The 16,267-nt window shown below is 40.1% G+C and overlaps 1 long non-coding RNA gene across 3 annotated transcripts; it reads left to right on the forward strand.

The window, feature by feature from the left end:
• Positions 1-78: 78 nt before the first annotated feature.
• On the forward strand, positions 79-12,612 carry LOC143676596 (uncharacterized). Of its 3 annotated transcripts, none has more exons than XR_013172209.1 (3): positions 79-217; positions 2,677-2,706; positions 12,411-12,612. It is a non-coding gene; the product is annotated as an uncharacterized LOC143676596 (long non-coding RNA). The 3 variants fall into 3 exon arrangements; XR_013172208.1 differs by lacking the exon at positions 12,411-12,612 and adding an exon at positions 12,351-12,392; XR_013172207.1 differs by lacking the exon at positions 12,411-12,612 and adding an exon at positions 2,828-3,041.
• Positions 12,613-16,267: the final 3,655 nt, after the last annotated feature.

Genomic DNA, 16,267 nt, shown 5'->3' on the forward strand with positions numbered 1-16,267 from the left:
TGAATGTATGAGTGAGATCATAAAGCCAAAAAGAACTTAGAATTTATTTCTTGTTTCTAGGTGGAGGCAATAGTTCAAAGATCATGGGTTCTTGCAAAGTTTAAAGCGAGTCTGTGAGTTGGTTTGGACCTTACCTACATCACTGAAGATTCCCACAGGTCTCTCTGGGATTCTTTGGCCTGAGGACAATTTGGACATTAGCTTTCAAAACCAAGTGGTCTGTAGCTTCCACAGTCATTGCAGTAATTACATTTTGAACTCATATGTTTTCTATTGTGATTTTCTATTTCTTTCCTCCCTTAGGAGACTTTAAGCTTCATGAGGTGGGGCCACATCTGTTCACTGTTACCTGCCAGCACGTGCACAATGCCTGACATAATTGGTGCTCAGTTAATGGGTGTTGAATAAAAAAAGTGGAAATATGCATTTGAAGGCTAAATGCGTAACAGAATATGTTGTTAGAGGACAGAGCAAGTATTAGCAAATGGAAAATTTTAAAAAGATTTTGGATAAACTCAAGCAAGAACTAACTAAAGTTTTCCAAGATTCAAATAAGATTCTTCGTGAGCTGCTGAGTTCCCTCTCATGCATACAGTAAATGCTAAGTGAATGCCCTGACTTGGCTCCTGGTATTGCAGCAATGCAGTGCTCAGTGCTGACAGACTTTTCCTTATGACAATCTCCCACCATCATTCAGCCTTCTCCTACTTTTCCAGGCAACTTGTATTTCCCACTACATCCTTCCTGACACTATATATATCCTTAGAGAACTTCCTCTCCCTGGAATGAGTATCTCTTCTTTGCAGATAATCTCATTATCATTCTCTAAATATTAGAGTCTAAATCTCTTGAGCACACTCTCTGTGCATTATGATCTCACTTTTTCTTTCCAAGCCATCCCCCTTAGTAACTCTCTCACTGTATTTCGTTTGCAAATGCATTTTCCTGTTTTCCAATGACCATGATTCCTTTGAAGCCAGACATCAGTTCTTATATCTGACTGGATCCCCAGCACCTAGTGTAGTTTGATGCTCATCAGGGTGTTGATAAACATTGTAAGAATGAATGCATAAATGAATCCTGGTCTAAGCTGTAGAAACCACCTTACCACCTGTTATTTAAGACAAAAGAGCCTGGAACCTTTTGCTTTTTGACATTCATTCTATTGCCTTGTGTTATTTTCTTTTCAATTAGGCATGGCAAACTAGGTGATTGGAGTTATAAGATAAGCATCTTTGATTTGCTAGTATTTATTTTCTTTTTCCTCCCATGTCTGTATCTCTGTATCACTTTCTAGTCCTTTCTTACGTCTAATAACAAGCCTAAAGTGTTTTTATTAAAAATATACAAATACGGAGAAGGAAAGATCTTTGTACGTCTGCTTTTTGCTCACATTTCTCAATATAAAAAAACAGTATTTAATAATATTTTTTCATATCAGTGTATAACCTACTGCCCTGTCAATTCTTTTTCATTTCTCCGAGTTTATTGCTTTTCATGGGCTTTGGAGATTTGAGAGGTTAGTTCTGTATTTTTAGTGTTCGATCATAATTAAAGGATTTCATATATTTCTGAATGTTTTATATCTGCGTGGATGTAAAAGTCAGGACAGTATCTGTATAAAAAGTAGATGTACATTGATAGGCAAAGTAATGGAAAATGTCTTATATGGAAATAAAAATATTAACAGCCATCTTTTGGGGCAGGGAAGTACAGTAGAACCCCAGTTATTTATAATACAGTCATTTTCATTTTCCTAGGCTGCATAAAGCAAATACCATGAAATGGTTCGGGTTGAAAAATGGGAAATTATTAGGTTACAATTTTGAGGCCAAGAAAATGTCCACATCAAGACACAATCAAGAAAATGCTTTCTTCTCGAAGGCTCGCTGCTGGCAATCCTTGACTTCTCTGCCACATGGCAAGGCATATGGTGGCATCTGCTGGTCTCTTCCTTCTCTTCCAGATTTTGTTGATTTAAGTTTCATGCTTCTGTGTTTTTCTCTGTCTTTGTCTGAATTTTATTCTCTTATAAAGGGCTCCAGTAATAGGTTAATATCTATCCTGAATGACTCATTCTTAACTGAAGTAGCCTCAGCAAAAACTCAGACTTACAATGGGTCTGCACCCACAGGAATGGATTAAATTCAAGAACATGTTTTTCTGGGGTACATCCCTTCGTCCCACCGCATATCTTTTGGCAGCCCAGAGGGAATCCCTTAATAATTATAGATTACATTGGTGATCATGATGATGACTGAAAATAAAAATAAAATACAAATAAATTTTTAAAATATCTAAGCTATAAGTAAAGACACCAACTACATTTAATATGCTCTAAGTTAATCAATCAGCCAGCCAAAAGTAAAAGAATATTATTTATGCAGATGTCCTATTTGGTCCTTACATTATCAGGAAGAGAGGTCTTTCAAAAATATTAGTAATATCATATCAGTCTATTGCTTAAAATCACCAATGGCTTCTTGCCTTTGGCATAAAATCCTATTTCCTTTTTTTAATCCAAAAAATCTCTAGGTGCGCTTGCCCCTGCCTGCTTATTCCTTGAATTTCAGTCTTAGTGACTCTCTTTCTGCCAACTTTACTCTACTTCACAATATTTTCACTTGCTGTTTCCTTGAATGCTTTCAATAAAGCATATTTGTTCTTATCTTTCAGATCTCAGCTCCAGAATCACCCTCATGGACAGTAAGTATTCTGTATGATATGACCCTTCCTTTTGGCCTCCCAGTGACACTGTATATCACTGTGTTTTTTTTTTAATTGTACTTGTTACAAATATTCTTCATCTATCTCTCTGCCCCATTAGAATTCAATATCCATAGAAGCAAGGACCCTGTCTCTCATGCTCACCACTACGTTCCAAGCTCCTGAAAAACTACCCGACACTTAATAAGAGGAGGACTCGAGTGAATGAATGGGTCATATGTAAATTGTCAAGGGCTTCCAGAAAAATCTTTAAGGTTGGCACTGGAGAATTAATGCCAAGTGGGCGATTGACTTTGTTTCTCCTTCTACCCTAATACCACCATCGAATTTCACTTGTGATTCTCCCTTTCATCTGGTGTTTTAAGTTGGGTGTTTATTTCTTAATTTCTAAACATGCAAAATTAGTGAGGATTGATTATATAGATATTTTGCTCTTTGCATGGATTCAAGATGTCATCCCCAAAAACCTTTTACATTTCACAATAAAGCAGTTGATAGTTTATCTCAGGAGAGGGTTAAATCATTTTAATATAGTCATTGATATTCATCAAAAAATGCTGAAGTCCGCACAATCCAATGGATCCTCATCCATTTTTGCCCTTATTTTAAGATATTTAAATATTTAAGTAGATATTTAATAATTGGGGAAAAGCTTGTGAAATAAATTTAGAAAAAAACAAGTCTTTGTGTCAGGACTAAGTTTTTGATACATACTTTGTGTGGCTTGAAAGCTGTATGACCCCAGAAAATGTGTTCTTAAATCTAATTCATTCCTGTGGATGTGAACCCATTGTAAGTAGGACCTTTTGCTAAGGTCATTTCAGTTAAGGTGTGGCCCACTTTATTCAGGATGGGTATTAATCCGATTCCTAGAAGCCTTAACAAAAGGATGAAATTCAGACAGAGAGAGAGAAACTCATGGAAGCGAGGAACTGAAATCAATGAAACCAGAAGAGAAGGGGGACACCAGCAGATATGGCCATGTGCCTTGCCATATGGCAGAGGAGCCAAGGATAGCTGGCAGCCAGTCATAGGAATAAAGCATCCCCTGGTATTGCCTTGATTTGGACAATTTCTCGGCCTCAGAACTGTAACCTAATAACTTCCCATTGTTATTAGGTTGCATACTATTTCAGGGTATTTGCTTTAAGCCCCCAAGGAATCTAAAAAAATTCTTCTGTAAAGAAAATGAGATAAAAATCACTGTTACTAGGAACTATGAGTCTCATTTTTCAAATGAATAACTTGATTGTACTGAGGTTGTCAGAACAAAGATGCTGCCTGCAGCTGCTTGAGAACTTGAAGTCACCCAGAATCATATTTTATAGGGTCAGTTATACTTGCTCTTACATATATCAAAATATTTAAATCATGCTCCTGAAACCAGATGAGGGAATTTAGCAAAAATCCAGATTTGGTATGCTTTTGGAAGATCCCCAAGGGAAACATGAGTATCTTGGTATGCCAGGGCCTCAAGTAGAGGGCTGCTGTCACTTGAAGCATGCTCAAAGTTGCTCCTTGCCAGAACTCATCACCCTCAATAAACCTGCATCGTGAAGTTTTAGGGGACTGAAAAATCTCTCCTTGTCATGACATCCTAAAACTCACACTTAATTTTAAAGACAAGAAACCTTCATTGATTTACAGTAGTAAATATATAACACTAGTTATTTCTTCTTTTACTAAAAATGTATTGCATACCCACTGGGTGCTGGGAGGAGGTACTGACAGATGAATAGAACATCGTTCATTTAGAAACTGACAGCTTAGTGAGTGGGATAGGCCAGTGTACTTATAATTATGTAATGCAAAAATTCAGTGCAATATGTGGATTTATCGAGGTATGGATAGTATAGAACACCTAACTCAGCTTGAGAGAAAATGTGAAATAGTCTATATTAGGTGATCCTTCAGCTGAGTCTTTCAAAAGCTATGCATGGCTCAGCAGTACAAAGCAGAGTGGGGGAAACACAGGACATATCAGGCAAAAGGATGCCACAAATGAAAGTGATGACATGATGTTTGAGCAGCAGAGTTCAAGCAGTGTTGAGACACCCTAAAGTGTCAAGCAGTAGATGGTAGAGTCTGAAACATCGGAGGCAGATAGGGACAGTGAGATGGAAAACTGTTTTAAACCACATTAGGAAGCTTGAATATTTTCAAACATGTGTAATCCCTTTTCTATATCCCTGCTACCAGAATGATACATCTCATCTGTACCCCAAAAGTGTCTGCCAACCTTTCATATATGTGGCACCAGCATGTTTACAGAATAGCATGTTTGCAGCACGTGTACACTATTCAGATGTGGGCTAGACAGAGTTCACCATGGGCAGGGAATCAGGAGTATCTCTTTGATCTTCCTCAGCTTTATTTATCCACTGTTCAAGACCCAAGTCAGACCTCATTTCTGCCCTCTGGTGGTACCCTCTTGTACATCTCTTTCTGGGTGTCCTTTCATCACCATCTTGGTCTATTCTACATTTTTCAGACTTGAATACTTGAAGGGAGAGGAAAGGATAAAGGAATGCTACTTTACTCAGTTTCCACAGTGTCAAACGTATATAAGATAATGATATCTTTTACTTAGCCAAGAGTGACTCATTCTTAGAAAAACTATGGAACATTTCAATAAAAAGATATGTTTCCTTCTCTGATTAGAGGCAACATAAAATGGCTCCATCTATAATCTCGACAGTGCTGCCATTAAGCTAAGAAAGGAAGTATACCTTGTTCTCAGAGGAATTGAATGGACATAGAAGAAAAAAGACTTTCAAACCATAATGAGCCACTGAAGTGTTTAAGCGGAGGAATGATATGGACTCATCATTTTAATTCTTTTTGATAGATTGCTTGGCAATACAGAGCTGATGGATTGAGGAGAATACTACTAGTGTCAGAAAAGACCAGTTGCAGCAATTTTTATCATGGTGGGATAAGCCTTCCTTGGTGTTTCAGTTTGCTAAAGCATCATACCAGAAATGGGTTGGTTTTTGCAATGAGGATTTATTAATTTACAATTTACATTTCCTAGGCTATGAAAATGTCAAAATTAAGTCATCAACAGGATGAAACCTGGACTCCAAAGAGAAGCTGCCAACATCTGAGACACCTCTGACGCATGGGAAGGCACATGGCTGGCATCTGCTGGTCCTTTGTGCCCAGGTTTCATTGTCTTCAGCTCTGGTTCCAGTGGCTTCTTTTTCTCATCTTAGCTCCTTCAGGGCTTTTCTTTCTAAACTGTCTCCAGACTTCTCTGGGTATTTGTCTCTGAGCTCACTGGGCTTTTTCTGCCCTTTTCCTCTCATAAAGGACTCCAGTAAGGGATTAAGGCCCACCTTGAATTGGGTGGGTTGCACTTCAATGGAAACAAACTAATGAAAAGGTTTCATCCACAGTAGGTCTGCACTCACAGGAATGAATGAAAAGAATATGGCATATTCTGGGGTACACATCTTCATTCTGGGGTGCACACTTGGGAAGGGGGTAGCTTTCAGGATTATCCAGGAGATGAGAGTGGCTTTCAAGAGCATGGTCAGTACATTTATTGTTTTCATTCAATAAACTATGTAATATGAAGATATCTTTGGGTTTGATGATAGACTTTATAGCAAGAGGGCATTAGCAGCTGCACAGGTTAGAAATAACTCAGGAAAGTTGATTTCAGTGCCTGCAGGGCATCTAGACAGAGAGATCCAAGTGGCAATTGGAAATAAAGTTCTGAAATTTAAGGAAAAGAAGCGCTGGCTTAAATTTAACTGGTCAAGAGTTAACCTTCTCTGGAAATTATGCCATCAGGGAAGATAGAGGCACTGGGAGAAAAACAAGAATGCAGACTTGACTTCAGAAATAAAGGTAAAAAAAGAAAAGAAGGAGAGTAGGCATCCAGGAAAACTTTCAATATTTACATTTTCTGGAATCATCCCTGCTCAAGGGCATTTTTGAGGTTCATTTTAGGTTCATCACTAGGCACTGCATTATGAGTTGGGTTCTGTCCTCTAGCACCAAGAATATGGATTATTTCCATGAGGAGTATGTACGCTACAGGATTTTGATTAATGTTGCTTTTCCCAACTTAAAATGATCTAGATGGTGGCTTATAATATGAACATACAGAGAGAAGATGGCTGACTAATAACTTTCTTAGCTCATCTGTGAATTAGTCTGAGATAAAACTTGTATATGACATTCTGCCAAATAGAGTTTGGATTCCTCCCCAACATCCATTTGGGACTTTAAAGTTCTAAATCACAGTAGCTGAGTGTAATAATTTTAGTCTACTAAACTGGGTGATAAAATAATCATATTACATAACCATAGCTCAGAAGGAGATCTGCAAGGCTCTATTGACTGATTCACATCTCCTGGAACAAGTCTCATTCTCTTGCCTATAAAAAACCCCTTTGGAAATTTATTATAGTATTTTGTGCAAGGAAAGTTCTTCTAATCAGGTCTTGCAACGTTGCAAATGAAATAATATTTAAGGTGCAATGGAACCCAAGATAATTCCATCAAACCCAGCTAGAACTGATATTACCTTTCAGATTTATGTTAGGAGTAGCTTAATTCTAGAGTGAGCAGAATCCCTTAACTTTCAGGTTAAAAAATCTCCTGTCCTGGCACAGCCAATAATACCTCAGTTTTTGGATATTAACAATAATTTACAGGAAACTGCACAGTATAGCCTGGAATAGTCTCAGGGTGATATAAAAAAATTATTGATATAATTCCAGAGATAAACCCTTAATTAGGGAAGAGAGGGAGATTATATGGCTCAAAAAAAAAATAAATAAAAAGATGGGCTGGTAAAATTCTGGAGAGGGATTAATCAGTACTTTATTTCGTATTTAGGTGGCATATTCCAAATCTTACAGGGTCTACAATGTACAAGAGGATTCTTATTCTCGTTGGCTTTACAACGAGGTCCGGCCTGGGACTGTGGCCTGAGTGGTTGTAGGAAAACCTCTTGTAGCTTCCCTGTGGTCAGCAGGGAGGACCTGGCCTGCACGATCACGTTCTCTCCTTCGCCCCTGTTTCCTCCATGAGGGCCTGCAGACTTTCACCCAGTCGTGCAGGCATTTTCCTGGACTCATCTAGGGTCTTGACATGAAATAGGAAAAGGGGCAGAGGAAATCACTGCGGCCTGGTAGCCTGGCTTTGAGGCAAGGTGGGGAGAAGGCAAAAGGATCTAAATGGAAATCAGACCTTTACAAAGAGAGGATTATGGTGTTCCTATGGTGTGTGCTTCTGTTGGTCTAAGGGAGTATGTCTCCTTCCTTTGCTCTGCCCTGCATTGTAGAATAAGGTCTTCCATTTCCTTGGCTTGGATAGACTGAATGTCTGGATTAAGTGTAAAAAAGCATAGCCGCACTTATGTAACCAGGACAATTATCACTTGTCCCATGACTTCTGAGGTTTTCTCTGCTCTCTGGAAAATCAAAGGCTGCCAGAACATCTGTCTGAGAGATATGGAGAAAAGGTTGTGATGACTTTAGTAGGGATGAAGGTCAGCTTATCAAAAATGGTTTTGTTCCTGTCTAAGCGTGTGTCTATACATATTATATATGCAAATATATGCATGCCAATATACAAGTATAGCTTACATGCAAAGGCTGGCCCAGAAGTTTCAGCCTCAGAGTTAAATCACTCTGTATAGTTATATAACAGTAGGAAGAAAAGTAGAGGGCAGCTCAGTAACTGGTCTGGGGAGAAGAATGAGCTAGAGAAGGACTTTCTGGAGAGAGGAGGAAGCCAGACCCATGTCTGGATTTCATAGACTGTGGAGAAAGATAGCCCATGAAGATTTCTCACTAATGGAGCCTGCCAGAAATTTTTAATTAATTTGATATCAAATAATCAGTATTAAGTTGTTTCCTGTTTTGTACTGAGCTGTAGCAACACCTTCCCTACCTCAGACTTTTAGGAAGAGGTTTTCACCTACCGTGAGTGTGTAGAGGACACCAGCTGGATCCCAGCGGCACTGACAATTGAGGTGACGGTGGCACAGCAGGCTGCAGGCACCTTTGGTGGTAGACTGGGTGGAGCCTGGGTTTCACCTTGCACAGACCCATTCCTGTCAGACCAGCAATTCTCAACAGGGGCAATTCTGCTCTTCCCCAACCCCAGGGACATTTGACAATACCCAGAGACCTTTTTAATTATCACAACTAGGGGACGTAGGACCTAGAGACTGTAGAGGTCGGGAGGGCAGACCCAGGGATGATGCCAAGCATCCCACAATGAACAAGACACCCCCCACAACAAAGAACTATCCAGCTCCAAATGTCAACAGTGCCGAAGTTGAGAAACCCTGGATCAAACCTTGTCATCTTTAATTATGGCAGGATGCGATTTCAATCCCTGACATTTAACATGAGATTTTAGAAAATGTTCCTTCCTTTTCCCATAAAAAATGTGTGCATCCTCTAGTCTAGCAAATTCCCTTTTTTTTGTACCTCTCCCACTCAGCCCTCTCCTTCCACATTTTACCTCCCACCTCAAACAGTGAAGGGGCTGATGATGTATAACTAGGAATGTGAGGTGGAAGTGAGGCCACGTTGCACTGCCAGGAAAGGAATTGAGGATTATTAATAACAGTCTAGTGGGTCTGTCTCAAATTTATGGTAAGAATTTGGCCTTTTTTTTTTTTTTAACATATTTAAGGAGTGCTTGATCCAAGCGTTTGCCTTGCCTTCCCTACATAAACCTTTAAGAAGGGCACATTTCCCAGAGAAAGGGATTCCTAGAGGACCAAATCCACAGTCCAGGTATTGGCAATGGTCACTAGTTCAACAGTCAAAGCTTCCCTTGGCTTTCCCACTCTGATATACTCAGAATTTTTGTCAGGTTAATTCTTCACCAATACTTGCTACAGTATCATTTCATTCTTTCAAAGTTTTGAAAGTTAAAGTTGATATTAAAAAATATGAATTCTGTTATGATTTTAAGTTTACAATGTTTGTAAAAATTAGGTCATCCTGAGAGGTCTGTAAAACAGCAAGTATGTCAGGTGCTTGTATTTGCTCATTTTGAAAAACAGATACATTCTAATACCTGCCCCTTCACAGGCAGTGCTCTAGATCAGCAGAAATTCTGCCAAGTAATTCATAGGACAGAGCCAAAGGACAGTACGAGTCATTAAAATACAGGCACAAACTGTAGTCAGGCAAACTGACGGGATTTCTGCCAAAGCAAAATCCCACGAGTGGGCCACCCTCATAGATTTCCCAACAAACTCGACCAAATGCTCTTGTACTTGCTGGCTTGATTTCACGGTTCTGATAGTGGCCCCTATCATTTCGTTACTTCAGAGAAAGATCTGTGGGGTGAAAATGATATTTCAGAGCAAAGAATAGAAACTGAAAGAAAGCGACACTCACTTTCTCTGGCTATATTTACCTTATGGACTGGAAATAAAAGGTTACATTCAAACTTTAGGGGAAACTGATTCGAGGCTTGTTTAAACCAGGGACTTTCCAGTCTTACCATTCACAGCCATTCCCCAAAATTCATGTTAGGAGTGAATCTCCACCCCATCCCCACAATGTCACGCAACCATACCTGTGGATTCTGACTGAAGTGTTTTGGGCAGGTTCTCCAAGTATTTCTGAGCAAGTGTTCTGCAGATTCTACTTTACAGAAAGGCTGTCAATGAAGGAAGGCAGCTCAAGTTTGTTGGGTCAATGTGGGGAAATAATTGGGCCCATGGTAAGTGCTCAATAAATATTTATTGAATGAATTATCTACAGCCCTATTCCTAGAAACAGAGAAAGTTTCTTTTTACTATCATCATGGTTGGATTATTGGTAGACTTATTCGGATTTGTATTATTTTACGTAAACTTCACATCTTCCCCATTTATTCTCCCCTTTGAGTAATATGGATGTCAGACAACTCAAGTTATGTTAACTCTTCTTAGTCATGTGACCTTGGACCCTTCTTTTAATCTATCTTGACCTCAGATTTTAAATTTCTAGCCTGGGAAAATAAATTATTACTCCTCAAAATTTCACATAGTACTTAGAGAATAAAATATAATAATGTATATGAAAAATACAGTATAAACTCTATAATTCCTACAAGCCAGTTTTAAACTGGGATTCAGAATTGAATAATGGAGGTAGGGACAAGGAGATGCTTATAATTCTCTGCTCTAGGGGCCATAGATTTTTCTCAACAGCTGGGAGAGAGCTGGGTTTAAAATGAATGCAAATCAAATATCAGTAGATAGCTAGAGTTGTATCTTTCCTAGATCTCTCTGTTGTTTCAAGAATCAATGTATTGAGGCATTATCTACTTTGATGTAACTCAACTTAAAGACAGAGGCTGTCCAGGCCCCAGAGGAGTCAATGAATCTTTAAGAGGGGAATGGATGGTCTGTGAATGCAGGAGGCACTTCAGAGCTTCCCAGCTCTGAAATTCCCCTATTCCCATGAATATGTGCAGACTCATGCACTGGTAGACACATGCTCACACCCTACTCTTTAGCATTTTCCCCTAGTTCATATTCTATAAAAGAGGAGTCAGGCCTGTTCCTCTTACCTCCCCTTCAGCTGTACTGTATGTGGTAAATGATAGTTCTTCCAGGGTATTGGTGAGCAATTAAATGTTCGGAGTGTGGAGGGAGATGTGTATCTAAAGTATTTCCAAAGCTATTTTTTTATTTGCTTTTTTTATTCTGATATGAGAGGTATAAACATCTCTGGCAGATGAATCACCCAGTCACCTGCACGAGAAATGTAGACGTTTCCCTGGTTAAAACTAACATAATATAAAACACAAGGAAAGAAAGAAAGGCTGAGAACTGTTAGGATTTAATGTGTTAGGAATTAATCAAGTTGGCACATCAGCCACACGTTACACAAACCAAGACAAATTCTGGGGCAGGTTCGGTCAACCTGCAGGGCACAGTGACCCGCCAGCCTCCGGCTCAGCTCAGCCTTTGGTCGTCTTCCACACTGGCCAGGACTCCTTGGATTCCAAGCGTGGGAAGCCCTCCTGGAATTAGCTGAGGAAAAGAGAGAAATATCCTAAACATTTCCCATCACCTTGGGGAAGGAGATCCACCGGAGGGACACTTGGAACGTGGGAACTCAAACACTGTGAGACCTCTCCTCCACACTCTGACCTCCACCTCTCCCTGAATGTAGGACTCATCCTCGTGGATGAACCTTCCTAAAGAGGAGAGGAACAGGGGCATCAGCTCTTAAACCGTGTGGAATCCATCTTTAGTGTCCAAGAGTTTAATGACACTTAGAATAGGTCAGATTTGAGATTCTGACAGGAGGCAAAATCAAAAGGACTTGGTATGTGTGGGTTGGGGAGCACACTCACGTGAGTGTGTGGGTGTGCAAGGGGCAATCTGTAGTGGACACTGGGGCGTGATGCACTGCCCATATCCCTCTTCAAGAATAAGATCCAACTTCTGGGAGTGCTGCTGGCACCCTCTGCTGCATCCCTTTCAGGGATTGCCTCGGCTGATAAAAGCCACCTGACCTGAAGTCATATTCCTTTCCTAGGGCAGCTGTCATCTGATAACTTTTAGAAGGGTACAAAAGCCCATTCAACTTAGGGAATCTCTAAAAGTTCTCTCTACCCACTCCTGTTTCCTTCTTTTCCCTGAGTGTCGACCCGTTCCAAGATTACATCCTAATGAATCACTTCTACACTCATCTCCATCTCAGGGTTGAAAATCTTCCAGTGACAATTGAGGAGAAAGAAGAGAGAGGAGAAAAGAGCTCTGGACATCACCAACTTTTCAGATGCAGAAAAAGGAAGAAAATCTGCTTAAGTAAACTGAGAAGAAAGTAGTTGTTTGAGAAATAGGGACTGGTGCAGAGAAAGCAGTATGATAAGACAGGATGTTGGCTACCTGATATGCCCATTTTTCCCCCCAGGGGTGTAAATAGGTGAGTATATTGACTTAGGATGAGATGAGAAAATGTAGTAAGTTATTCAGACTCATGGTAACATTTTTTTTTTTTTTTTTTTTAAAGGAAAGACAGAGAGAAGGAAGGAAGGATAGAAGGAAGGAAGGAAGAAAGGGAAACATCTTTAAACATTTTCTTGTTTTATTGTATTCTGTTTCTCCGTTTTTGTTACATGGGCTGGGGCCGGGAATCGAACCGAGGTCCTCCGGCATAGCAGGCAAGCACTTTGCCCGCTGAGCCACCGTGGCCCGCCAATGGTAACATTTTTAATAGCAGCTCTCAGTCTTCAAAACGTAGGAGTGAAGAGGATGAAATGAAAGAATTGACAGAAATTTGGGAGTTCATGTGATGAGTGGAGTGGCATCATATACATCAGAAACAAGGAGAATTGAGTATCCTGTTAAAACAGTAATTAAAAAGAAAATCTATATGTATAAAGCTTATGTATATATTATTGTTGGTTTGTTTACATTAATAATATTCATACTGCATTTCTGAGGAATGGTTACCTGGTACCTTTCCACTTTTCCTTGAGTGTTTCAAATGATTTTTCATTTGCAATAGCATGTTATACAATCATTAATGTAATTATGAGGTTATCATTCCATTTGTCTTTATAAAAGCTTTCGTGGTGAGAGTAGGAATATCATCACATGAATTTCCATGAAATAAAATATTGAGAGCTTACTGTGTATCAGGCATACAGGCAGAAGCATGAGAAGTATGAAAAGGATGCTTTAAATTTACTTTTCTGTTTACATGATTTGGCTTCCTTTTCAATTAATGTAGTCCATCCTCAGAATGAGGGTTCCAGGGAAGGAGAAGGATTGGAGACCAACTGGAGTAGTGTCTTGAGCTTTCCTACAAGATGGGTGGGGAGATGCGTCCCCCCTGAACTGCTCTGCATTGATGTGCCTAGGTATCCTTGCCCTGAAGAAAAGTAAAGATAACCACGTGAAATAAGGCCACTGGTCCATAGGGGACAGGCAGATGATGAGAACAGAAGTCAGTGGCAACCCAGCAGGTTCAGATGGAGTGCGTGGCCCCTCTTTTGTGCCACATTCTGCTCAACACTGACTACGGTTTTTTACAAAATTTCCAACTTCTTTATCATTCTGTCTCTACCATTAGTTGATGTTCTAGTTTGCTAGCTGCCGGAATGCAACACACCAGAGACGGATTGGCTTTTAATAAAAGGGGATTTATTTTGTTGGTTCTTCAGAGGAAAGGCAGCTAACTTTCCACTGAGGCTCTTTTTTTACGTGGAAGGCACAGGATGGTCTCTGCTGGTCTTCTCTCCAGGCCCCTGGGTTCCAACAACTTTCCCCGGGGTGACTTCTCCAAAGGCCTGGGCTGAGCTGCAAGTGCTGAGATGAGGAATGCCGAGCTGCTTAGCAGCGCTACGTTGCAATCTCTCATTTAAGCACCAGCCAATTAAGTCAAACGTCACTCATTACAGCAGACACGCCTCCTAGCTGACTGCAGATGTAATTGGCAACAGATGAGGTTCACGTACCAAGGTTTATGTCCGCAGCAACAGGACTAGGTATGCTCACCTGGCCAAGTTGACAACTGAATCTAACTAACACAGTTTAGAAGTCCCTTGTACCTGTTTGAAAGGATTTATGTACCCTAGAAAAGTCATGTTTTAATCCTAATCAGTCTTGTGGGAGCAACCATTTCTTCTAATCCCTATTCAGTACCGTAGGTTAGGTTATCTCCATAGAGATGTAACTCACCCAATTGTGGGTATTAACTTTTGAATAGAGGGAGATGTGACTCTACCCATTCCAGGTGGGTCTTGATTACTTTACTGGAATCCTTAAAAGAGGAAGCATTTTGGAGAGATCTTGAGAATAAAGAGAGCAGCAGAGACACAAGAGCACAGAGTCCATCAACCAGCGATCTTTGGAGATGAAGGAGAACACCCCTGAGGGAGCTTCATAAAGCCTGGAAAAGAAGCTAGAAGATGTCACCATGTTTACCATGTGCCTTTCCAGTTGGAAGAGAAACCCTGAACTTCATTGACCTTTCTTGAGTGAAGGTAACCTCTTGTTGGTGCCTTAATTTGGATATTTTTATAGACTTGCTTTAATTGGGACATTTCCATGGCTGTAGAACTGTAAATTTGCAGCTTAATTTCCCACCCACCCCCACCCCTTTTAAAAGCCATTCTGGTGTATCGCATTTCAGCAGCTAGCAAACTAGAAACCCCTTAAGGGTGAGGACCATGTATGATTTGTCTTTTTGACTCCAGAACCTAGCATGGAATTTGGCTTTTGATGGGATGTGCAAGAAACACAGGAGGAATGAAGGAACTGAAAGTTTAAATCCAGCAATTATTTTGTAGGTATTTAATGGAAATACCCCAAAGCTTAATCATACTATAGTGAGATTTCTCATGCTGAACTTATCAGCATATTTTGTAACTGATTCCAAAAATACTTCACATCCATTCGTGCAATCCAGGCTAGGGGAAGGGTTGCATCCTTCCCGCACAGCATGATGCTTGACATTTCACCTGGCAGAAGGTTATCAAACATCCATTTATTATTCTGTATGTTGGGAAAGCTCAAAGTAGTTCATTAGGGAGAGTGGGGGTGGACCAACTCCAGTATTTATATTCTCAAACTGTTTTCAATCAGGAAATAACTTCTGTGTTTCTCCCACTCAGGTGCTTTCAATTAGCAAGAAGCACAAATATGCAGTCATACAGAAATATGCGCATCCCGTCAGAACCTAGAAAAACTAACCTAATGCTCATCTGGCTTATATTTCTATACATTCCTTGACACACACAGATGCTGTTTGAACCTAGCTGGCCTGTCCTTGTACATCCTTGCCAGACTCCACAGGGCTAACTAAGGAATGTCCAGAGTTTTGGTGCTTTTTTTTAATAGCCAGGGCATGGCTTATAGGATAGAACCATTGGGTCCAGCAGCTGTGTCTGCTTACACATTCCTGGCTCTGTTGCCACTGGACTCACGATGATATTGTAAGTGTGGATAGTTTTTACCACTGATGAATGGTTATGGATCACTTCTGGGTCTTCAGAAGGAAAGGCTGAATAATTTATATATAATATATAAATGTATATATACAATAGTAGCCACGATTGACAATACCGCTGCCCATTAAATTTGGATTCTGTTCAGATGAGAGCCATTGAGAAGAAAAAGGATGGTGCAGAGGCCTCTCTCCATCTTTCTCCTCAATCTTTGCCCCATCTGGAACTAGATATTCTTCTCCAAGTCTGATCAACTCGGTCCACTTCTAAAACAGCAAGGGCTTCCCATGGCTTTTCTCAGAAAGATCAACATTATTTACATGTTTCACAGGCCTCTGCCTTCCTCTCTAGCCCCATCTGACATCAGACCCTGCTGTAATCTAACTCTCAAGCTTACTGTTCTTTCTACACACTGTTCCTTTATCTAGTTCCCTCCCTAGATTGCCTGATTATATCAATTTCTAGTACAAACTTTCATCCCATTACCAAACTCTCCTTCATAGCATTTGTTCCAAGTGAAGTTTTATGTGGCATGATGTGATTGTTTAATAAATATCTGGAACTTCTACAGATAGGAGCCATGTCTGTTTCACTCTGCACTGTA

This window comes from Tamandua tetradactyla, chromosome 3, assembly GCF_023851605.1.
Source record: "Tamandua tetradactyla isolate mTamTet1 chromosome 3, mTamTet1.pri, whole genome shotgun sequence".
NCBI lineage: Eukaryota > Metazoa > Chordata > Mammalia > Pilosa > Myrmecophagidae > Tamandua > Tamandua tetradactyla.